Raw genomic sequence first — 22,223 nt, 5'->3', positions numbered from 1 at the left:
CTGAGACCATCTGGAATCGTCTAAAGGGTTGTGATCAATAACTGTGACATGCACTGTACTTTTGAAAGGGTATTAAAACCCCCAGTCCAAAAATCCTCCAGCCGGGGACAAGACCGAAACATATGGCTGTGGGTGACCGGATCCTGCCAGCAACTTAAACAAATGTCATCTATACCCCGGGGAAGAGTTGTGCTAATTTGCTGCTGGTCAGATGGAGCCAGTGATGTACTTTAAACTGTAGTAGCCTGCATCTGATGCATATTGATGAGGAGCAGAGATCTGAGGTGTTAAAGGATAAGACTGGTGATATTCCATATGTTTGTGCTTCTTGTCAATAAATTTTTCAGTAAACGTGGATTAAAACACATTCGGTGCTCTATAGCAGTAGTTCTCAAGGACCCTAAATTGACACAAATTAGACCACATTTGATAAGATTTTGTCCCAGGAGATTTAATGCAGCCCAGCAGCTACTAGACTGTGTGAAAATGCAGTTCTGTGTGTCTTTGCTCACATTTTCAAGATATGAGATGTTACAATAATTATTTAGAAATTCAGAGTTTTCACAATACAAATCAACAACACATACATAATATGACATCATACACATTTACAGGGTCACCCATCCCCCATCGGATGTTTTATTACCGAAAGTGTATGAAACCCATGACCAAAACAGTCGTACATTCTGTCACTGTGTTACTTATGGACAGAATGATAGTCAAAATAAATTATTCCCCTTTTTGCGAACCTTTGAGAACCACTGCTCTATAGTGAGTTTTTACAGCAGCTGGACAGATTTGTGTGGGACTGACTCAAAATAAACTCCAGTGTGTGTGTTCACACTGAAGAAACATGTCATCCAATGCAATGGTGTGTCTGACAGGTGTGTTTTCAATAGTTTTGGACAGAAATACAGCTCTATGGCACAGAGGAATAAGATATATCTGGGTTTGGATATGACACACAAGGAATACATTTTAGTGGGACAGATTCATTTTGGGTTTTCTTCATGGGATTTGTTGACAATAAATAAATACTGAATATCACCAGACCAATCCTTTAACATCATGTCATGAGACATGATCCACAGTTTTGTTCTAAAGCATTGCAATCCCTGCACAGCTCTATATAAGATCGTTTTATATCTATATATATGTGTGTTATCTATAGCACAAAAGGGCCTGGAAGAATCAACAGCAGCAGAACAGGGGGTGAGACTGCCAGACCGATAATCATGCTGCAGGTGTAGAACACAGCTGACAAATGAGCAGGAAGCGTGTTGGAGAGTGTGTAGGAGTAGCCAAGCGCTTTCCCAGAAAGGCACTCAGGCCGAGTCATAACATCCACAAAAGCTCCTCAAATGGCTGCTCTAACACTGATTTCTACCATGCCCACTCATCATAGCGCTTTACATAAGCACAAACACTGTGTGTGTGTGTATGTGTGTGTGTGTATGTGTGTGTGTGTGTGTGTGTGTGTGTGTGTGTGCGTGTGTATTTGTGGTATGTGTTAGAGTGTCCCCCAGAGGAAACACATTACTCATTTACACTAAGGGAAGCCATTGCCAGTGTCCATCAATCCGTGTTGGGAGACCCTGAAGCCCCTGGCAGTGCACGGTCCAGGGAACACACACATACAGTGCACTCAGACCATTACACACACACACACACACACACGCTCACCTGATGAGAGAGAAAGGCAAAATACTGAGCAGCTTGTTTCCTTTTATGTCCCTGTAACTTCCACCTTGCAGTCTACTGATGGATCGTTAGCAGGGCCACACCACCCACCACGGGCAAGGACACCCAGAGAGAGCAGAAATCTGAGGGGTCTAGCGTTGGGTAAAAATGCATGTATTACAGTATATGTATATGTGCAGCACTGAGGTACTGCATATTTAAATGAGCATGTATGAATAAGTATTTAACTACCTAGGGGTCCTTGCAGCAGCTGTGGACACTGAGGTGACAGGAGAAGTCAGGAGAAGATGGATGAGGGGCATCGTGTGCGAACAGACAACTTATTTAGCGTGGTTTTGTCCTCAGGCTCTGCATAATAAAACAGCCGCAGTTAAGTGATCAGATATGTTGGAATTTTCCATTACACCCCAGCACTGTATGCAGATTGATATGAAACACTAGTTTAAAGGTGCCAAATGGGATTTTCATTATAATAATGGATTACAGCGAGATTCTTAAATTGCACTTCTGTCCGATGCAAAGCATTGACAGTGAAACCAAAGGACACAAAGGGGTGATTAAGAATGTGTCTTACCATGTGCCATAAATCTTTAATAAGAGAGAACTGTTTCAGGGCTTATGGACGTTAAGGCTTCTACGAACAGAAGCTAAATAATTGAAGACGTTGTGCTGCATGGTCATGACCCACTGATATGGAGACTTTGACCTTATCTGGAACTTCAATAGTCATATATACAAAGACATAGAGGAACGAACACATGATATGCGCAAAACAGCAACAACAGTACTGATAAACAACATGAACCGACCTACATTGCTGATTTTCCAGATAAGCTGCCAAAAACTCTCACAAACCACTACACAACTACATTAAAGTACATGTTTATGCTTCTATAAAAGCCTGTCTCTAAACTGACCTGCATGTTGCATATTCTCTCTTCTTTCAGACAAGATAAACTCCCATAAGCTTGGCACACATCCTTTTTTAAAAATTAAAAACATACTAAAAGACAAACACCATTAAACAAGAGACATGTGTGCTTCCAAATGTCTCTTGATAATATAACATCTATTCTAATGAGGTCATTAATCACACTAATTAATGTAAGCATGTACCACAAGGTCAATGTTGATATTAAGTCCCGTCCTTTAAGTATTTTATGGTCATAACAGTTTTTCAAAAAAGTTTTTTTTTTCCTCATTAATATACAATTGTATGCAGCAACGTGCTCCAAAATCTAATCAGATCATCAAGAGACCTGGAGATGAATTGTTCTCGAGTTACTGTGTTCACACTCAAATTACTAAAGAAATGCCTGAAGAGTCTGTAGTGTATCTCTTTTATTTATTTATTTTAATGAAAAGTCTCTTCCTATGAATCAAGATGAAAAAGTAGTACGGTATTGGTTCTTGAAAAAAAACCTTGAAATTTCATTATAAATCACCTGTTCACTTCATGCTATTATCAAAATCTATAAAAACTAATGTAGAAAGTATCTGTTTTATGTCTCCAAACTGCATCATCTTCAGACCCGGGCTATGCTTATTATACAGAAAGCTTATTTGAAGCTACTTGCTTGTGGAGGCTGGTTTCAGTTTTAAGTTTTAAAGTCTCACAATTTATTATTCATCAGCTTGAGTGAGAATGTATCTGATCTAATCAGATTCACACCCACTGATACAGACGTCCTCAGGCAAACTTTACCCCATCAGATTAGTTTTTTACATTTAATAACACTGATAAATATCCGGTTTTTGGTTCCCTCAGAATGGAAGAGCATGCATTTCAAACCCTCCATTAAGTATTGACACTAAAAGTCACACAGGGCCAACCCATCACAGAGGAGGCAGACTAAATAGTTTCTTCAATAACAGTTTCCTCTGTGTTGTTGAAAAGCATTCTAGGAAGTATGTGTGATCATTAAATGAAGTAAAATCCACAAGGTATATTAAGCAGAGTGTGTACATCAAAACAAAAATTACAGCACTTGATCACAAAAGCGTTTTGTTTGATATTTCTCTTGACCCTAAAATAATCATCTTTACACTGCCAGCCGGTAATTGAAACAGATGCTGCTTTGACATTTGTTTGCCCACATATTTTGAATAAATACGTCAGATACAGATTAAAATATTGTTGTATTTGTTGTTAATGAGGATTATCACTGGGATGTCATATTTGGGATTCGTTTGGGTTGTAATGTCTTATCAACTCATTACCTTTACAGGGTCTGACTTGTTTTTTGTTTTTTTTTAAATCAGTTTGTACTGAGACATGTTCACACCTGAAGCTTAAAACAAATATTGGGGTTCCTATACAAACTCTATCCCACAATCCAAACCCTGCAAGCAAAGTCATCTTGAGCTAACACAAAGGGATCTGTGACTCAAAAGAACATTAAGTTGGATGCTACTCTCTGAGGGGCCACGGGTCATCACTGTAATGCAGGGTGACACATCCTCCCCCAGTAACACACACACACACACTCAGTGGTGCCAGTCGAGGCTTAAAGGACCCTCAGCTGTGTTATCGTATCAACACATAACCTAACACACTTTCATTAGCGACGTTCTGTAACAGTAATTCATTACTGTGCTCCATCAGTTTAGGCCTATTACATGGGTGGCAGACTTATTTATCTTGTGCTTGTTTATTTCAAGGCCTCATGAGACTTGAGAGCTTACAGTGAATAGACTAATGATGATCAAAAATCCAATTATAGTCATAGTCGTATTTGATATTTCAGCATTGAATGCTTTCCATTAAGTCAACAATAATTTCTCTTTTGATACGAGAGAAAACATCCCTGAAAGAATTTTGGAAATTGAGTTTATTTCTAAATGTTGAGGATACACTGACAGACACAAATGTTACCTGTTAGTCAGGTAACTAAAGGAATAGTTCGACATTTTGGAAAATACGATCATTTGCTTTTTTGCTAAGAGTTCGATCTTGTCTGTATGGTAAATTTGAAGCTGGAGATGGGGGGCTTAGCTTAGCATAAAGACTGGAAGCAGAGGAAAAACAGCTAGCCTGGCTCTGTATGAAGCTAAAAAATACACCTACCAACACCTCTAAAGCTCATTTATCAGCACATGTTGTTTAATATGTGGACTCCAGGAAGTGACTGTGCCCTATCTCAGAAAAAGTCTGGTACACAACAACTTTGCATAATACTTTGTCAAACCACAACAAGATGCCAGGCTAGCTGCATCTTCTGGCTTCGTATTTAACAGACAGTGGCATTGATCTTCTCATCTGACTTTTGGCAAGAAAGCAAATCAGCGTATTTCCCAAAATGTTGCACTATTCCTTTGAGTTGCCTATATTGTCCTTGTCTAGACAGAAAATAACATTTTGTGAGACTAGTCATCATTTTTAAAGTGTCATCTTCCTTAAATGACAGTCATATAATTTTGGAAAAAATAAATAAATTGATGGCAACATGGAGGCGTCTGGAACACTTGTGGCTTCTCTGTCCTTTGCTTACGAACATGGCAACATGGGTGTCACAGTGGAGCCACCAGTCAGTCAGCCGTCTGTCTTTTCAGTCAGCTTGCCATGTGGACATGCTGCCACTGGCAGCTAGCCTATTAAATGGCCATCCTCTCTTTAAGCCCCCCTGATCAGAGTGTGTCAGTCATCCAGCACTCTCCCCTCCCTCTCTCCCCAGGCAGCCTCTCAGGCTACTTACACGACTTCAGTAGGGATGAGAAGTGACAGACCACCAGGAAAGATAGGACATAATTGGGGGAATTGGGAGAAGGACGGATTATTTGTGCTCAGTGAACAGATCAAAATGTTAATTTGACCTTGTCCAAATCTTTGGGGACTGTTTTTAGAAGGAATATAAAATAGTATTTGTTTGGTCACTGCCCTGATCGTGTCTGGCAATCAATGATAAACTGATAGAATAAAAACAATCCAGTTTTGAAAGCAACATGGGCCATTTAACAATGAGATTTGTGTCCTTGAAAGCACCCTGATCAAATACTGAATGTAATGACTCGGGAACATCCATTACTTCGTGACTCTCTGTAACTTTTGAGTAAATGGCTGGTTGTCAACTCGTCTGCCATGATTGCTTCTGTATCCATGGCACCTGTTCAGCCTATTACTGTACAATGCTCGCTTCAATTTCCATTATGCTGTTGAAATAGAGAGCAGGGGGCAATATAACACAGAAAGTTTTGCTGTTGTTTTTCCTCAATCCCTATTAATTCCACCCCCACTGTTAGAAATTGGTACAAACAATGACTACTCATCATCTTAATGCTTATGACTAATCGAAGCAAATATTGGGTAATTTCAGCATAGTTATACCATATAATAATAGGTAAGAAGTGATAAATCAAGAAGTGGACTCCAGTCTCAAATGACTTGGGGAAATTATTTTCCATCTACTCATGAATACAACCTCAGGTCAAAAGGTTAATAAGAATCATTTTTACTTTTCATTCGACTAGCTGCTATGTTAGCAGCCAATTTCATAAACACAGAGGAGTCCTGAATATAACCGGGTGAATGTGATCCCATAAATTCACAACTACAGCTGTTTCTTTGTATCACATTTGCACATAGATATATGGCACAGAGACAAGAGCCAGAAAGACAAAGTCATCAAAAGGTGGAGGTGACTGTGATCAGTATCTCTGCTGGCATCTATTTCCTGCCTGGCTGGCCTGTCTGCCATGTCACCAGCCATCACTTCAACCCCAGCTCTTCCATGCCAATTGGCTCGACTCTCCATCGCTCTCACACTCACTGCCATATCCAGAGAGGCAGAGACGGGGCATATTAGGCCAACGTCACACATCACACGCTTATATTTCTTTGCACTTCACATCATCACACAAACACACACACACACGGACACACATTTATGTGTTCCAGTCGACACACACGCAAACGGATGACTGCACAGAGATACATAAATAGATAGACAGGAATGCATATTCACACAAACACACACTGTCTTAAATATGCAGAGGGATGTATGTGAGTTGTATCTTTAAAGGTTAGTGTCTTGGGAACACTGACCTTTAGAATATCTTTTTGTTTACCAACATCTCTGGATAGAAAGCATCTAAAGACTGAGGTATAAATATCTAGAGTGCTCTATATCACACACACTGTGAAAGACACATTGTGTATTCTGACTCTGACACTTTCTTTGTCCTTTTCAGACAATCAAGGTTGAGAGACTTGTGGAAGCATCATAAGCCTAAATCTGCCGGAGCCTGCTCTAATCCGTCTTGAAGCCCGCAGGCTCTTCATGTCCTTCTCATTGGCTTCATTAAAAGGGTCCCTGTCCTTTCTACTTCCCTTTCACTGCCTGCTGCCTGCTCATCAACCAGGCCTATTATGACCAGTTATCTGAAGTCAACATATATCTGAGAGGGGTCACGCACACACTGTGTCTCCCTCTTCCTTCCAGAAGGAAAGTGAGAAATGTTATCCACGTGTGCCGCTAAAGTAGGAGTCAAACACAGGGGCAGCAACAGGAGTGCACATTGTGTAACTATATACAGTGCACTGAGCATCCATAGAGATTCATTTCTCAAACTTTTTTACATCATTGGCGGGGTTAGAGTTTCAGGCAGCAATCTAATACTGCTCTCAAGGTCCCTTGAGAAACAAGTCTGACTAGCGGAGCGAGCCAGCAAGGGGAGTGAGTGGAGCGCTGTGCAAATTGAAAGTAATCCTCAGGCCTGGCCGGCAGTGCTGCTGGATTCACATCTATTCATAATTCATCACTTGACAGCAGCGAGGTGGAGAAAGTTCTGTCTGTGTAACAAACCAGGAAGAGACATCTTTGAAAGGCACTGATGGAATCAGGCACATCAGCCTCTGTACTGCTGAAGGTCCCAGGTGAGAACTACACTTGTTCTAAGCGGGAGGACAGATGGAGCAGATAGTTGGGAGTCTGCGTATTTCACATCATATTACATCCAACAGCTGTCCATCCACAATGTTCAAGAGGAGATTAGCTGACCGAGCAACTGTCAAGTATAACCAGAACTGTCAAAAGCCTAATTAGACAGCCTCCAAGCTAAGACTTTTAGCCTTTAAACACTGGTTTTCCTCCAGTCTGAGCCATTTAAGCTTTTACCCACATTGAAGACAAGGCACTAAAACTGCTCAGTCCTGTCCTGAGTTCATTCACCTGACCAAAATGAAGACAGAGGGATAACTATTGAAACTTAATATACTTCCATCCTTGTAAACCCAGCAGAACAGAATGAGTTTATCTCAGTAATATCCAAGAAATGTCACTTTGGCTGCACTGTAGCTTCATCTTTCACAAATTCTAAGAAACAAATCAATAACAAACTCATATTTCAAATCAGATTTGAAGCATGAACATGAAGCTGAAAATGTAATCTTCTTGTGGAACTCAGGACACAGAAGTCCTTCAGCAGGTTGATACTGACGTTTTTAGAGGACGGTGATTCAAGATGATTGATGATGACAGACTCGATGACAGACAGCCAGCCCACGGACCACACTCACTCAGCTCAGCTCTGTCAAATAGACAACACTGAGGGAAAAAAAAGAGTTTCAAAAAGTTAAAACAAGTTCATGAAAGGAAAAGAAAACTTTTGCCTCACCATGGATGACCCTTAAGGGGAGTCTGTAGAGGCTTTTCACCTTCAAAGCACATGCTCACAAGTACACAAGTTCACTGAATATCCCCACACTGAAACATACACAGCTTGTCTGGTGACAACACACACACTGCGGGGGTGACTTTTGTTGTCAGGGGCCTGCAACCGACTGGCCACCTACAGTCTAGTTATGACATCAGACTGACCCGGAGGTGAGGAGGAAACAGTGAAAGCGAGGAGGGGGAAGGGAAGGATGTATAAAGGATGGAGCGGAAGGCAGATGAGTGAGACGATGGAGAAGTTGGTGAAGGACGTGGGAGGGTCACTGTGGTTAGAGACGGACTGGAAAACTGAAAACTTACCTTAATTACCTTCAGGGTACTTGTTAGAGCTCATTGCAACATGTGCTTTGTCAGCGGATATGCTAATCACAATTTGTGTCAATTACTCATGACGCTGAAATAGCATGACGTGAATTAAAGCCCTTTATGAGCCGAGATGTGAAATTTGAAGCTGCTTCTCCACTGTAACATGATGCTGGTCGCCATTCCTGACCTCTCCTCCGCCTCTCTCATTTTCATCCATCTTCACTGACTGAATTGCACGGACTCATCATTTTCACTGGAAAAGGAGAAATCATCAAGCTGTGTTACCACTATTTCACGTCACTCAGTCTAGTTTCTGATTATACCAGCTGTTCCATCAGAGGAGTTCTGTGTTTGCAATTCAGTTTCGGTTCTCAGTCGATTGGGATCATTTCTAGATCGTCCTGGTTTCACCGTGCATTGTGCAGGGTCATCCAAAAAGCCTGATTTGACTGGCAAAAAAAGAAAAAACACTCCTCAGAATAGAAGAAGTTTAGACGGCAGAGCAGAAAAGGTTTGAAGAAGTAAATTTCTCCATTGTTATCTTCTCTTTCTGTAACTGTCACACTCACTTATCTTTCAATCCCAAATCTGACATTAACAAAGCAATCTTGTACCAAAACACAATTTCTGATAAAAAAAAGAGCACATCTGTGAACAAAGTCTTGCATCAAGGTGAAACTAGCAATATCCACAAGTGTCCCTGACCAATAATTATCCCTGGCTGACACACATGCAGCCAACATGGAGGCAGGCCCCGGGATTACAGCATAATGATGTGCTGATGAAATGTACTGGGCCATCCATGTCTGTCTATGCTATGGTCTGTTGTCCATATTTCAGCTCAGCCTGTTTATATGGCCTACTTCACTGTCCCACCCTCTAATCCTATGCCGTTGGGAACTGCCACACTGCCCGGTCCACTTCCCGTCTCTCCTCCACTCAGCTTTAATCTCGCTGCAGCCAAGATAGCAAGCTCCGAATTGGGGGCGGCCATCAGCCAAAAAAAACAGCCTCTGCTAAAATGTGACCACATTTGTAAGTAACAAACCAGTGAGACAAACAGCAAGCAAATACCAAAATGAAATCAATTTATTTTGTACATAACTTATAATCTTCACATCAATTAAAAGAGCAGTTAATCAAATCTTGCAATATCTCATCTATCATATACTATATGTGTCTACACATACATGTGTGTATGCGTGTTTTCCCTCCTTCCTCACTCGGCCTAATAATGTGAGAATAGTGAAGTCTGGGATTCTGGCGTAATTATCCAAGAGTGTTAATTACAGGAAGAATTCTGAGGCAATTATAGGATCTCAAGCAACAACGCTGGCACAGAATCTGTTCTCACAGCACAGAAGCAGAGCGAGAGAGTCTCACGGCACATCACAGCAGCTACATTAATTGTTGATTAATCTTCACATCAACAACATCAATATCACACTCAGCGCGCCGCATTCACAGGAAAGACTGCGCAAAATCTGTGATGTTGAGGAGCCAGATAATCATTCATTTTTAAAAATTCATTCACCCTCCTCTATTTCCTTTTTGTCCGGTTAAATAATGAGAGGATGTTTGTCTGGAAAGCAGCGCCTGTTTATAGCTGAGAGCTGAAGTAGGAAGTAGTAGATCCTGTATCTGTGTCATGTCTTCTGAGAGATTAGCTAATGCAACAGCAAGTTTGAAGAGAGAAAGAGGTGGCAGAGAAGAGAAACATACATTAAGGTGCTGACCGTGTAAAAAAAAAAGAACACTAAAACAAAGGAGTCAACAAAATAAGAAGAAACATGAAACAAGAGAACAAGAAAGCCTTCAAACAGTTTGAATCAGATGCAAAAAAGCAGCGGCACTATGCAAAATAAAATTAGAAATAGAAGCGAAAGCAGAACAGAGAGATTTTTTTCTTTTTTTCGCAGAATGACGGATGAAAACAGAAAGCAGAGATGTGAGATGGTTTAGAGAAGGTGATGAGGGATTATACATCCTGACAGAGCCATGGAAGGAGGAGAGCTTTAGAAATGGATTTGTCAAAAGTGAGGCACTTCAGAGAAACATAGACCGTAGCCGTGTTGTGTGTGCGTGTGTGTGTGTGTGTGTGCCATCAGATGTGTGGTGGTTGACAGCCACACTCTCTTATCTCTCTGGCGTAAATCTCAACTCGAGAGAGAGAGAGATTCCATCACCGAGTGCACTGCTGCTGCTGTCTCCTGTCTGCGCTGCTCTGACTAATAGGAACGCCTAATAGGGGACATGCATGCTGACAGTAAAATCACAAATATGCACATATAAAATCTGCTAAATTTCTGCAAACAAGTGACACACACACACACACGCTCAGCCGAGGCACAGAGCTGACACAGGGAGTTAACAGTGAAACTTGGCAAATGACACAGGTTGTCAGCTCCTGTGATGAGGGCTTAGTGAGAGAAAACAGAAGGAAGGTGGAGGAAGGAGGAGCGAGAGCAGATTGAGGATGAAGAGAGGGTGGAGAGAGTGACTCAGCTGCTCTCCCTAAAGCCCTCCAGGAGGAAGAGAAGGAAAAGAAGGATGAAGAGACGGACAAAGAGAGCACCGAAGAGGAGGGACGTTCATGCTCCCTCTGCTCTTCATGGAGTCATCTCAAATTTTCAGTCTCTTAAATAACAGGAGCCAAGGCAAGGGGCCTCGAATAACTCCAGAGGGAGGAATTTACCCCAAAGCAAACAACAAATGTCAAGGGCAGGGCCAGGGTAGAGGATGAGCAATCAATGTCCTTAAAGGGGATCACCATGCCACGCCATTTCACCCACGCCAGTCTTAAGCAGACATCATGGCCTTTTATCTGGCATGCAAAGGGCCTCTTTAAAGTCTCTATGTACAGCTTGGGCATGGAGTAATTGGGTCCAGCCTCCACATTAAACATAAATGTGTTCTGACATCACACAGGAACTCAACATCGGATGTACTGGGATGAAACAGCATGCTGGATGGAGTCAGAAACACAACTGCACCGCACCAAAAAAGCCTCGTCCGTGCAAACAGACACAACCGCAGTCACATCCTAACATACAAATTATTCACGGGCTCTTTTGAAACTATTTACTCTGACATGAAGATGCTTCCAACATCACTCTGCCTTCCCCACACCGAGGCAGTCGAGAGATCCATAGAAAGTGGTTCTGATGAGATGTTTCAAGGGGAGACAAAAGCGAGAGGCAGAGGGACGGTACAGAGGAAATTCTTTGAAAGAAAGCTATGGGTGTACACTATAAGGGACATGGGGAAAGCAAAGCAGGCAGGGTTGTCTTTGAAGGAGATGAGGTGGGCTCTGACAGGGTGCTGTCACACAGGCTGACTATCATACAGGCGATCTCTGATTCTGTGGTCAATGTTTTTCTAAGGAAAAAAAATCAAAAAAGATGAATGATTCATCCCTAACCAATGACAGGCCTGTGAGATGAGTAAAGCGCCGGCCCCATGCAACACCGTCTCCTTGCAACTCCTCCGTCTCCCATGATAAATTCATAATGTTCCCATGATGTCCAGGAGCGGCTTGTCCTCTTCACCTCAAAGTGCTGCAAACAGCACAGAGTAGAAAGGACACCTGTCAGACTGGAGGAATTTGACAGGAGGGAATTAAATACACACAGACATGTTTGTGCACATATGTATGCACATAGTGGCATAGTTATGTATATTTACAGACACACAGATCTACAGATTGTTATCTATGCTGATGAACATCCCCTTATACTTCTCTTTGGCAGCATGCAGCCTACTTCCACATATAGAAATGGGTCGAAGCCATTTCACAAGCAGAGTATAGCCTCTATAAAGCCCAAAACAACAGAAAAGAGAAACTCGCAACAGCTGTGAGACTGTTCAAAGCAAAAGATCCTCAGCAGACTACTTCTGATCAAACACTTATGACAGGCAACCCGGTATGTTCCCGACGAAATAGAGAAAGAGAGAGGAAGACGAGGGGGAGAAGGCGAGGAAGGAAGAGCAACCACAGTCTGTTAAGCACAATCTCATCACACCCATCTGTCACAGTTATACATGGACACATACAGATGCAGATTTATTAGTTAAAATGATGCAGAAACAAAACAAGAGAGAGATTTTTTTCTTCTAGGCTTTGACATCCTTTTTCTAATGACAGGCTGGAAAAAGGCTTTCGCCTAAAAATACATTGCCCCCTCTCTGGGGCAGCACGGAAAGACTCACTCGCTTCTCGCTCAGCCCGTGCACTCACACACAACAAAAATGCATGATAATTATAGCCCTGCAGTATAAAACCAGAAATATGCCATTATATTTCCTTTATTAGACTGACATTGTATCATTCAGACACTCTCTAATTTGACCTCCGTTCACACTGGACGGATATTAACAAGGCAGGGTCTAGAATTATAATTATTACCAACATCATTTTAATCAGTGTGAAGCTGCCAAGTCCAATATTTTTACAGTTTCTGAATATCCCGAGTGAACTCCTCTGTTTTTCATCAAACTAAAGGTCACTTGAAAATAGCAACCCAGCTCAAATTAACATCTCTATAATGAAGAAATGTGTTTTATTTTCTGTCAGCTGGCAGAAAGTGTTTTACACCTTCAAGCTACAAGCTCAAAAAACACTGATGAAGACAATAACAGCAACAGGACATTTCTGACCTCGGTGCAACCTCCACATCATTAAGATGGAGGAATAAAATGTAATCCCTCGGGTGATCAAAAAAAAAATGTCTTGCATGCATTTAGCGAGCTCTAGTTGGCCAGAAGTCTTTAGGTAGCTACATGTCTGCCTAGTGTTGCAGAGGATGAATAATTTGTTGCATCAATGAAAAAAAAATGCTTATGTGCAAGAGTAGCCATGTGTGACCAATACAAGAAAAGAAAAAAAAAATGTAGATGAGTTATCACATATAAGGAAATCACTGAATTACATGTGGAAATGGTTATGTGGAACCAAATTACACTACAGGCAGTGATGCTGTGCTAAATAAATGTAGAAAAACTGCAACAAAAAAAAAACACATTAAAAATCAGCAGCAATTCTGGAAATATTCTTTAAAATCTTTGGTCAGTTAAAAGACCTTGTGTGCATATAATCTACATTTATTCTGCTGAAATCCTGCGGGGGTCTTTGCTTAAATAAGGAAGATCACTGACTTGGAATCACACATATACAGGATCCTGGAAATCCAGGCTCCTATTCTCCCGTTCCATGCCTCTCTTCATCCAGAACCAAGCACACATGCAAATCTGCAAAAGTATACACAACGAAAGACACAACACACAAAGCAATAAACATAGAAGCCATGAAAAAAAAATCAAACTAAATCAAGCAAGGACAAACTGAATGAGCAGTCTCCCTGAGCAGTTCGGTCTAATCCCTCTGTTCTACTGATCTCCACTTCAGGAAAATGATTTGATCAACTGATTATCTGATTTATGGTCAACGGCTGAAAAGAAGATAAAAGTTGGCTTCAGTTCTGACGATACAATCCACAGAGAAGAGAGAGATAAAGAGAGAGAGAGAGAGAGAGAGAGAGAGAGAGAGAGAGCGAGAGAGCGAGAGAGCGAGAGAGAGAGAGAGAGAGGTGGGAACATTGTGGGTTATGGACTGATATGAAGATGCAAAGAGGCATGAATTTTTAACCTTCATTTATACCGACGGCTCACTGGGATATTTAAAATAGGTTCAGTGGGTTCAAAGTCCAATTTCTTAATGAGAAAGACTGAGGGAAGCAGACAATACTTGAGAGAGCCCCATAAACAAAACATCAGTGCTGTTTGCATGGACATAGATCTCGTGTGCAGGAGTATTTATTTTTGCACAACTAATCACATTAATCTTGATCTAAATGCATCATCATCACCCTACAAATAGCCGACTAGATGCTTCAGAGCCTAGGTAAATCAAACACACCGTTGTGCTGGACAGAACCCATTTGAGGAATGATTAATTAATACAGTGCTTAATACGCTTGCACGGTGTTAAGTGCATCTGACCACACCACGTAAAGTTCTCATTAGAGTCAAAGTCATTAGTAGGTTTAGGACTGAAGGGACACTATGACGAAAAAAAAAGCTATTTTTTGATCATCACGGATGTAAAAATCAATTAGGAGAAGCCGGTGACGTGAAGACTGCGTGTCTGTGTGAAGGTACAGCTACAGGAATCTGAATTTAATTAGGCATTTCAATCCAATCACATGATGTTGCTTCTAAATGCCACTAAGGCATGAGACGTTTCAGGCAAAGACAAATGTGTGAAGAGTGCGTGAGCGTGTGTTACGCCTCAGCCTTCAGTCTGCAGTCTTCTGTCTTTTGTTCAGTACAACAAAAACACGCTGCATGTTATGTGTTAATCTTGCTCATAATTGCGCTAATTGAAGAGAGCTGATTAAAGAGCTCGCTCATGTGCAGGGCCCATGGAGAGATGGTATGAAAGATGCATGTAACTTGAGTCAACCCACAGGACACAGCCGGTTCGACAGAGTGGTTCAAAATACAGTAAGCCACGTCTGCCTGCATGGCTCAGCTGCTACAAATGTGGGTAATAACAGAGCTGGAAGACCCTTTCAAGCATGAAGTAATAATATCTCTGGAATCTATCGCTTGGTTCATATCAAGTAGAAAAGGTATTCAGTGATTGGATTTCCTATAAAGTTGTATTCCATCCAGAGAAGTGAAGAAGCATTTTGAGAAATACTTCAGGCAATAGTTTTGAAAATATTTGTTTTGACAAAATATAATCATTCATCATACAAATATAATCGTCTGATATCTCAACATCTTATTTTTGATGGAGCAAAACATTTCTCAAATCAGAGCAGAGCAGGACACAAACAGCTCTTACAGTTTTATTGGGTAAAAACAACCAGGTGCCCTTCAGCGCTCATTGTTTATACGATTTCAAGTACTGAGGAGAGGTAAGGTTATATCTAATTGAATCATGTTCTATGGATTTGCTGATGCAGCCGCAATGCTTTGACTGAGGTCAATTTTGTTATGGATCAAGTGTTGTTGCGCTGTAAGTGTATGTGGTGTGGTAGGGAGGATGACGCTGCTGGGATCACAAAGGCTAATAGGCTGCATGTAATAGAGATACTGTAGTACAGATGCCCTTTACTCTGGTTATCTGCCTCCTCTAGCTCCCAGTTCACCACATGATCATTGTTACTGTAGTGAGGCAGCTGTAGAAATATTGTTTATATATATCAGACTGAAAAGGACAGTTATGGACAGTAGTATGACACTGTATGATCTCGTCCCTGTAGGTCAGTCTATTGAATCAATGAATGTGGCTTTTTAGAGTACAGTTATTCGTTTTGAGTACTGATTCTCATACAAGCAGATTTTATGTACTATATGTTTCTAAAATACTGGCTAAGGTAGTGACAGAAGCCCAAAATACAAAATCATATATTTCAACTGATGAATTATTAATTATCAATTTATGAGCAGTATCTAAAGTAACAATCATTTTCATTCTTAATTAACCTGCTGCCCCCAACAAAAACATTAATTCACAGCTCAATATTAGAGGGAAAATCCTCAAGTTCGATAAGCTAGAATCAGAGAAAATTTGGCATTTTCACTTAATGATTAACTTATCTACTGTTGTCGGTTTAAAATCTCTCAGTGAACTAGCTAATTTTCTAACATACATATGAAACACAGAGTAGCAAGGTAATCTCAGTATTTTTTGAAACTCTTGCCAGTAAATGTTTTCTTGACAAATAACAACTAAAAAAGATCATTCTTTTTTCGTTGACTTATTAGTTTGTCAACTAATAATGATACATTATTTACAGTATGTATTACTCATTCTTAAGTCACGTCTTTGTCTCACGTCTCGAACAGTAACATCCTGATAAGAGCACAAGCAGGAGCCTTGAACTCCATTTTCTACAGTGATCTCAGTCATGATGGCCAATCCATACTAGAGAATATTGTTTTATGGCTGGCCGCTCGCAGCACTTCCAAGCTGCCAGCAGCAATGGAAATACATAAAATGAAATGAGGCGGAGAGACTGACAAGTATATAAACTCCCCAAATACCCAGCGCTTCATCCCATAACACATGTGTTATCGTGTTGGCGACACCCTGAAAACAGGTCAAAATGGTCGTGTTTTTAGATCAATGCAGTGTTGATTGAAAGGCGCAAAAATTTAGACTCGAAAATCATCACCTCCTGAACAGCGTTTGGCAAACATCATGCAAGAAGCATTAGCTGGAGTGCGGTGTTTGAACTGCTCTTAAGTGTGTAAGCACCGCCTGCCTACCTACACTCATGAGATTGCTCGGTTTCCCTTTTGGTACTTATGTAATGCCACGGCCATCTCATCACACATTCTCTCATCCAGAGATCTCAGAAAACATAAAATATGCAGCATCCAAAGAGCAAAAGCCCTTTTTCTCACCCCGTCGCCTCCTCTCATCTGTGGCTTCAGTCCTCCTGAGCCTGTCCAGGAAAGCCACACTGATACTATCATCACCTTAATTGAGCCAGTTGTACTAAGACTTGACAGCAAATAAACAGCTAGAAAGAGTGAACTTAGGAAAAACATTGCAAAAGGCAATAAATAGATTGAAAAACTACAAGACAGTCATCAAGATCCACATAAGTGGCTTCAATGAGTGGTTGCACTGTATGATTGCGGCACTCTGTCAGTGTGTGTATTGTATTATAAATAGGTTCTGTCACTAAATATTTATGCAAGCTAATATATTTTTAAATTATAGACAAATATATTCTCTTAATGGTGCACGTTGCATCATCTTCAAGACGTAAAAACACATTCAGGGAAGATAAATGGACTCCTTGACATCAGAGCACTTTTATTATTCTGCTGTATTGTACTGGGTTGACATACTGCTTTGGCTTTGATCCTGTTGGTTTCAAAAACCTTAAGAGAAAGGCTCCGGAGTTACTGGTGGCTCCATTAGAGTCATCTAAATAACTGAAACTTCAATGACAAACTGCAGCATGCAGAGCGACATTACTGCACTGCATTACTAATTTGCAGAGAAAGCCTCAGCCTACTTTCGAAAGGTCAAACAGCACAATTTTGAATACAAGCTCTAAGATTAGATCCTGATTAAATCTTAGTAAAAACATGCTTGAGTCTCATTTCTCTAAGTAATATTAAATGTCTTTTAGAGATTCTGTTAAGGCGCCTTTTCAGTATCATGCTGCTGATTGTTGTTTAAGGCCAAACAGGGACATTTTTACCCCAGCGACGAACATCCGCAGTTGCCAGGGGATTGACGCCTGGCTCAATTAATTTGATAAAATACAAACATATTGAGTCAGCTGTACCACTTGAATACCACATGTTGCGATTAAGGATTAATAATTTAGTTAGTGACATGTTAAATAATAGTGAAAAAATGTAAATGACAATTTCTCAGAGGCAAGGGTGATGTCTTGCACTTGCTCACTTTGTCTGACTAACAGCCCAAAACCAAAAGATATTCAATGTAGTATCATTTAGGATAAAGGAAAACAGAAAACCATCACATTTGAGAGGCTGGAAGCAGAGAATTTTTGCCTTTTTCCTCGAAAAATGACTGAAACGATTAATCGACTATCAAAATGGTTGCCGATTAATTTTCTGTCGATCAACTATTCAAATAATCAACTAATTGTTGCAGCTCTAATAAACAGCTTCTAGCACTCCAGTAGTAGTCGCAGTAGTACGCATGCAAATTCAATTCAATTGTATGAAAAACATATTGTAACATTCACTTTTGCATCATTCATAGGTATATAAAATATGCTTTAAAATCAATTCAGACACACATTAGGGACATGATAGGTGGTGTCGATGACGAGATACTTGAGTTTAGGGCTGCAACTAACAATTATTTTCATTATTGATTAATCTGTTGATTATGTTCCAACAGTCCACAGCCCAAAGATATTAAGTTTACCATCATAGAAATCCAAAGACACTGGAAAGTATTCACATTTGAGAAGCTGAAATCAGAGAATTTGGACTTTTTTTCTTAAAAAATGACTCAAAACAATTAATCAATTATCAAAACACTTGGTGAATAATGTAATAGTTCGCAACTAATCAATTATTCGACTAATTGTTGCAGCTCTACTTGAGTTCATCTGACGGGGCTGTGGTGGGACAAAAAAAAGTTTGGGCCCCACTGCTCTAAGGTAACGGGGTCAGCCAGGCTCCAGCGTCACCACAAATGTCAAATAAAGCAATCATGTTTGAAAATAAAAGATTTGTAAGGCCCAGATGATCTCTAAGCTCTGCATTAAGGTTACAGCCCCATCTGAACGTCTGTAATGGCATTACAGCAGTGAGTGGGAGGATGGCCAGCATACAAAGGCCCGCGATTGTTCCAGCTGGACATCTTAACTGCGACAGCTGACATGTCAGCGCGCCTGCAGGTATCTGACAGCCACTCACAGGGGCACTTGCTCCATCCTTTCCCTCTCTCCACGCTCCACACTGCCCTCTCCATGAGAGCAGCAATGCCCTCATCTTGCTGACAGCGGATGCGTCTCTGCTTTACTGCCCTCATAAATACTCCAGAGTTGAAAACAATGAGGCCGGGCATTGGCAGTGTTAACCTGAGGTAATGTCACTATTGAACACAGCTGACAGCTTTATGTGCACCAGAAAAGATCAGAATGAGAAGGTAAATGTGGGCGTAGTAATGGACAAGACTAACAGGCCTGATTCAACAATGCACTCTGAGGGCCATATAGACCTGTCAGCAGACATTTCATTACTGACACATAAATCTGTCGAAGAGGAAGGCTAAGTGGCACCTCTGGTACCATTAAGTGTTGTTGTATAATTGCATTCACTTCGATGCCGGTTTTCTCCTCTTGACAAAACAGCCGCTGTGGCTCTTGACAAGCAGCTAGAAACCCACGAGACGGCATTGACACAATGGACAAAGCGCTTCACAGTGTGCGTGTAACTGTATGAACAGAAGACAGGAGGAGGATTGAACAACAAACCCACAATTAGTGGACGACCCACTCTACCTCCTGAGCCACATCTGCCCAAAAACTAGATCGAGATCGAGTCCCCATGAGGTATGTACACTCACTTACTGGAATTTTGTACACTATTCTACCTGACTGCAGGACATTTTCACAGAATAAAGTCTGCAATATAATACATTAAAATATAATTTAGGTGGTTAACAAACCTACAACTGCCTCGGTCACAGCACACAACAAGCGGGTAACAAAATGATGATGATGATGTTAAAATTGTCTACTGAAAAGCAATTTTTATCTGCTTTTCAGGGCACCAACTTGAGAAATTCAGGTGGACAGTAATCCGGTTATGTGGATTTCTGTATTGCTGTGACTCTGTTGCTCTGTTGTGACTGCTTTACCCGACTGGTTATTTTAACATTAAACCCAATCATTTGCGGCAAACAGCAACATTAGTTAAAACCTCTAAGAGGGTCAGAGGAAGACCCCATGAATCAATACACTCAAAGTGCTGCCTGTGATTCAGGAAAATCAGGGTAGAAAAGCCCATTAAGGTTGTGGGCTTCATTGTGTGCACAGCAAATTGTTTAATTGTCTTAGAAATAAGAAGACAGTTTTTTTTTTGTAATGTGTGCAAGAACTGGCGGGACAGCGGTGAACCAGCCACTCTATCAGCTGAGGAACGGATTAAAATAAAATTGTATTCAACCTTCTAAAGAAAAATCACCCGACTCACAGAACAGCACATTGAGGGTAGGAGCAGAGCTGGAAGAGGGCTGAGCAAACACAGGCAGAGGCTTAGATGTGTCACACCGACGACAGGCACCGAGCCTCATGCACTGAGATGACTGCAAGGATCGATCAAAGGCTGCCTTCTCTTTTCTACCCCATGTTTAGATCATTAAAACCTATTTGAGATCTGGTAACCAAAGACACACATACACACACACACACAGAGAGAGAGAGAGAGAGAGAGTGGCTGTGCTTGTGTGGATGCACTGGCACCCTATTTAAAGGATGACAATAGAAAAAAGCCACAGCCAGCCTGAGATAATGAGACCCCATGTCCATCTGAGTTAGAGAGCAAATTGATCAGCCGGGACTGCACCATAACACTGTGAGGAGGCTGAGGGGGGATAAACTAGTGACACGATAATCATAGAGTGAATCTAAGGCTCATCAGGTTATCTGTCTCGGTGAACCGCAGCAAACTGGATGAAAGGGAAGACGGACACAGGCAGGAGCAGCAGAGCAGAGGGACACACACACACATATAATCCATCTCTCTCTGAGAGGCAACGGATCACAGAGAGGTGTGTAAAAGTGTCAGACAGCAGATCAGGAGGACCCGCAGATGTGTGTGTGTGTATGTGTGTGTGGGAAGATGGGAAGTTGGCTCACCCAGGACTAGAACTTGAGCGGCGCTCCTTCCACATCTGCAAGCCTGGAGGTGCTCTGATCACAGCTGGTCGTCCGCTCTGACTGGGTCAGTGCAGGATAATGTTGGTTCTTCAGCCTCTCCAGACGCTGAGCTTCCTCCTCCTCCTCCTCCTCCTCCTCCTCCTCCTCTTCCTCCTCCAGCAGCAGCGGCAGCAACAGCAGCTGGACTGGACTGCATTCACTCACCTTCCCTCCCCTCTGCCTCCGTCTTCCCAGCACTGCTGCTGAATTATCTACCGCCTCCAAAATGAAGTCCTCAGTTCTCCCCTCTCCTCTCCGTTCGTGCTACACAGGCAGCAGGAGCTCCTCTCCCGTCGGGCTCCCAGCTTTGTGTCTCGGTGAAGCGGTGAGGGCTGCCACCGGCAGCGGCAGGCAGCTCGGACTATTGGTGCTCTCGTTACTGGATTGCATGTGTATGAGTGTCCTGGCATTTGTGTGTGTGGGATATGAAGCATAGTGTGTGTGTTTGAAAGAGGACCCGGCTGCTGCTCATTGGGGCTCATCTGCGCTGTTGCCTCTCTCTCTCTCTCTCTCTCTCTCTCTCTCTCTCTCTCTCTCTCTCTCTCTCTCTGTCTCTCTCATACACTCAGGCTGTTTTGTGCTGCATTCACGTCCTGTGGGGGAAACAGAAAACGAGCTGCCTACTTATAAATTCAACTCACTTCTGCTTTCAGGTGGTGGGTAAACTCATAATCCTCAGCAGGGATTGTATGGAAATTCATGTGGGCCAAAATTACATAAATAAGACATATAATAAATATGGCTATATGAATAAATACATAAATGCATTTCCTAAACGAATATATTTTAAAATAATTCATTTTTTTAACAGAACTCATTATTATGAAACTTTATTTAATCATTTTTATTTTCTGTGACAAAATTGTAGAATTTGTATCTATTGTATTTTATTTCCTTATAACAAGGTTTAACAAGTTTAATCTTAAAATGTGCTTTTCTAAAGTCTATTTCTATTTCAGTATTTCTTCCCAAGCATTTCATGTTTTCACTTTGTAGATACTGACATTAACCCCCTCCCCATCGCCCTCTAGCCAATCAGACGCTAACAAGGTTGGCAACTGCTGCCAAATTTAGCCACGTTTAGTAATATATGAAATTATTCTTCAATTGATTG

The 22,223-nt window shown here is 41.4% G+C and overlaps 1 protein-coding gene across 1 annotated transcript in view; it reads right to left on the bottom strand.

The window, feature by feature from the left end:
- lingo3a (leucine rich repeat and Ig domain containing 3a) overlaps positions 1 to 21,642 on the bottom strand; it is a 32,726-nt gene extending 11,084 nt beyond the window's left edge. The window contains exon 1 of the mRNA XM_044362656.1: positions 21,050 to 21,642. The gene's annotated coding sequence lies outside the window, so the exon portion shown is untranslated. The remainder of the gene's footprint in view (positions 1 to 21,049) is intronic.
- Positions 21,643 to 22,223: the final 581 nt, after the last annotated feature.

This window comes from Thunnus albacares, chromosome 9, assembly GCF_914725855.1.
Source record: "Thunnus albacares chromosome 9, fThuAlb1.1, whole genome shotgun sequence".
NCBI lineage: Eukaryota > Metazoa > Chordata > Actinopteri > Scombriformes > Scombridae > Thunnus > Thunnus albacares.
This window is presented reverse-complemented; position numbering and strand designations above follow the sequence as displayed.